This window comes from Gorilla gorilla, chromosome 21 (assembly GCF_029281585.2).
Source record: "Gorilla gorilla gorilla isolate KB3781 chromosome 21, NHGRI_mGorGor1-v2.1_pri, whole genome shotgun sequence".
Lineage (NCBI taxonomy): Eukaryota > Metazoa > Chordata > Mammalia > Primates > Hominidae > Gorilla > Gorilla gorilla.
Window position 1 is genome coordinate 46,150,785 of NC_073245.2, and position 4,009 is coordinate 46,154,793.

At 44.5% G+C, this 4,009-nt stretch overlaps 1 pseudogene; it reads left to right on the plus strand.

Annotated features, from left to right (window-relative positions):
* The first annotated feature begins 2,671 nt into the window (after positions 1 to 2,671).
* LOC101140031 (phosphatidylinositol N-acetylglucosaminyltransferase subunit P-like) lies at positions 2,672 to 3,062 on the plus strand (annotated as a pseudogene).
* Positions 3,063 to 4,009: the final 947 nt, after the last annotated feature.

A 4,009-nucleotide genomic window follows, 5' to 3' on the forward strand; every position in this document is an offset into this window, starting at 1 on the left:
CATACACAGTATCAGGGAAAACTATCCATAGCAAGCCTGATTATAGACACTGTGAAATTAGCAAAGAGAGAAGAGGTTTTGTTTTGTTTTGTTTACCATTTGTTTAACATATGAGATCTGCTTACCCGTGGTGTCAATGCCTGTAACAATTATACATGTAACCCAGATGTTCCCCAGGGTCTCTCACCACAGGCAAGCTCAGTAAGATGGACTCAGATTCCATTTCCATGGCCTATACGTCCACAGAGCCCTTCCCAAGAGTCTGGAGACCTTAGGGGACTCATATGCTCAGTAACATTGCCTCTGGGGTCCTGGTTCTGGCATGAATCTCTATGACCCAGATGTGAAACTCAGCCACACTCTCAGACAAATAACCAAAAGCATTCATGGGTATAATTAGATTTTTTCTCAGTTGGTAAAAATCTTAAATACAGAAAAAACAGAGAGCTGTCTAACAAATACCCATGCCCTCCAACTCTTTGAATTTAATGTTACTATTTTACAGGATCGGCTTTTGATTGTTTTAATCTAATAGGGTTAAAAGTGACATCTCTTACGTATGCCTTCCTTCCCAGAGGAATCCACCATAGGGAATTTGGTGTCTGTCCTTCCAAATCTTGTTTTTATACTTTTACTCATATAATGTATCCATAAACGTTTGTCTTATGTGCTTTTATAATGCTATCATATTTCATTTTCTGCAAGTTGCTTTTTTATGCAATAGTGTGTGTTTTTTGTTTGTTTATTTGTTTTTGAGACAGTCTCGCTCTATTGCCTCAGCCTCCCAAGTAGCTGGGATTACAGGTGTGTGCCACCATGCCCCACTAATTTTTTGTATTTTTAGTAGAAACAAGGTTTCACCATGTTGCCCAGGCTGGTCTTGAGCTCCTGAGCTCAGGCAATCTTCCCACCTCAGCCTCCCAAAGTGCTGGGATTACAGGTGTAAGCCACTGCGCCCGGCCTGGTTCCTGTTTTTGTAAGGAGATTGGAATGAGATGCAAATAAACAGAGAAGTGATTATATCTAAGAAATACAAACAAGTCTGTCTGCCGCCCTCACTACATGGACATAGACCCACCAGGCAATTCCACCTGCTGCTTCAACTCATATTATTCCCAGTCATTTACCTTCTGGCTGGCAACCTTCTCCTCCTTACCTACTTTTAATGCTCCTACCCCCATTCTGTTCTCTCTGCCTTCTTCGCAGGGGCAAAAAATAAATTCCTCCCATTTTCTCATGGAAAGCTCTTAATCATCTCTTCTGTTACTAGGGGCCTGGTGCTCCTGCCTCCAGTTTGTGGTTCCTCAAACACAGTTCCTTCTTGTATCAGTTAAGGATTGCAACGTAGCAAGCCCACCCCAAAACTTAACTGTCTTAAAACAGTACTACTTATTAGCTCTTGAATCTCTGGGTCAGCAGTTTCGCCTGGGCTCAGCTAGGTTTTATTTCTGGTCTTGGCTAGGTTCATTCAGGCACTGTCGTTAGCCAGGCGGCTCTGCTTCAGGGATTGGTTGACTGTCAGCTGGGGCAACAGCAGTGACTTGACCACTCGTCTCTCCTGCTCCTGCAGGATAGCCAGGGCCTGTTCTCACAGTAGCAGCAGGACTCCAAGAGTGACAGAAGAAGCATGCAAGGCTTCTGGAGGTTCAGGCTCAGAACTGGCACAATGTCACCTCTGCCTCATTCTATTGACCAAAGCAAGTCACAGGCCAGCTTAGATTCAAGATGTCAAAAAATAAACTCCATCTCTTGATTGGAGAAGCTGCAAAGTCTCATTCTAAGGGGCCCGGAAACAAGGAGGAGGGGAGGACTGTGGGTTGGATTCTCTGGGAAGCCGACTCTGAGATGGAGATTAACATGCAGGAAGTTACTCAGGGAGTGCTCTTGGGATCAACACTGGTGGAAGAGCAGAGAAGGAAGCAGGATGGAGCAGAGGGAGAAACTGAAGTGCAATGTCAGAACAAAGGCTTCCACTGACCTCATGGAGACCTCTAAAACTGGAATAGGTCTTCCAAGTTGTCCTGAGTAGAGGCAAGGGGACCAGGCCTCTAAGCTCCCAAGCTGATCAATCATTTATACAGACTGCCCTGAAAAGGCAGCTGCCAAGGAAATTCCCAAAGAGGGCTTAGAGCCAAGGATCATCTGCCAACACTTTTCCCAGTAGCAGGTGGAATAAATCCTTCATTCCTCAGTGGGGGAGGAGGGTTGCCTGTGCCGAACATCACAGTCCACTCCACTGCCACCTCTCCCTAAGAATGCTAATGCTTATGATAAAACGCTTGTCACTTGCTATATATGTATACATTAAATATTTATAATCACTTATTAAATGCATCGCCTAACTTGTACAGATTTCAGATGATCACAATGCTAAATGTTACTCCTTTGAACTTAGTCTTCACAGTTTCATTGCTCATTTATCTAGGTCATCCACTCAAAACTTTAAGGATGAGGAGAAACAGCTTCTCCCATCAGAAATCTAGGCAAGAGGCGCTCGCTGGCTCCCAACCAGCGGGAGGGTCGTCGTGTGCCTGCGCCTGGGTTGGGGGAGCCTTCGCGCCTAGGCCTTTCCCTCAATTTTTCCTCTTTCCCCCTCGCCCCGCACTGGGGCTTCCTGGTCGGCGCTTGCACAGGGAACTCAGCGCTGAGATTGTCTCAAGCCCCAGGAAAAATGGTGGAAAACTCACTGTCCCCATTGCCAGAAAGACCGATTTATGGCCTTCTGCTTCTCTTAAGCTCCCAATTTGGCTTCATACTTTACCTCGTGTAGGCTTTTATTCCTGAATCTTGGCTAAACTCCTTAGGTTTAACCTATTGGCCTCAAAAATATTGGACAGTTGCATTACCTCTCTACTTCCTTATTACTATAGTAATTGGCTATGTGTTCTTGTTTGTACCCCATTCACTCGACTCCATTCGTACAATCACAGATAACTATGCTAAAAATCAACAGCAGAAGAAATACTAAGAGGAGGCCATTCCAGCATTAAGAGCTATTTCTATTTAGTGAAGTAAACCAAATTTTCTTTCTTGTAGCCAAAGACCTTTACACCAAAAACTGAAATGTACCTGGCCATACTAATGAGAGGTGAAGCTGGCTGGGCTTCTGGGTCGGGTGGGGACTTGGAGAACTTTTCTGTCTATCTGAAGGATTGTAAACACACCAATCAGCGCTCTGTGTCTAGCTAAAGGTTTGTAAATGCACTAATCAGCACTGTAAAAACGCACCAATCAGTGCTCTGTGTCTAGCTAAAGGTTTGTAAATGCACTAATCAGCACTCTGTAAAAACGCACCAATCAGCACTCTGTGTCTAGCTAAAGGTTTGTAAACACACCAATCAGCTCTCTGTAAAAACGGACCAATCAGCACTCTGTAAAATGGACCAATCAGCACTCTGTAAAATGGACCAATCAGCAGGACGTGGATGGGAATAAAAACTGGCCACCCAAGCCAGAAGCGGCAACCCGGTGAGGTTCCTTTCCACGGTGAGGAAGGTTGGTTTTTTTGCTCTTCACAATAAAGATTGCTGCTGCTCCCTTTTTGGGTCTGCACTGCCTTTGTGAGCTGTAACACTGATGGGGAGTGTCTGCAGCTTCATTCCTGAAGTCAGCGAGACCACCAGCCGACCGGAAAAAAGAAACAGCTCCCAATGTGCTACCTTTATGAACTATAACACTCACTGTGAAGGTCTGTGGCTTCACTCCTAAAGTCAGCGAGATCACAAACCCACGGGAAGGAAGAAACTCTGGACACATCTGAACATCTGAAGGAACAAATTCCAGACATACCGTCTTTAAGAACTGTAACACTCACCGCGAAGGTCCGCGGCTTCATTCTTAAAGTCAGCGAGACCAAGAACCCGCTGGAGGGAATAAATTCCGGACACACTAACACCAAGCATTTATTTATTTATAAGTTTTTGCCATCGTAATTTTGACCATAAATTAATTCAACCATCTCTCTTATTAATAGAGGAGATGTAAAAAATGTAAATTGATTTTCTCTTAG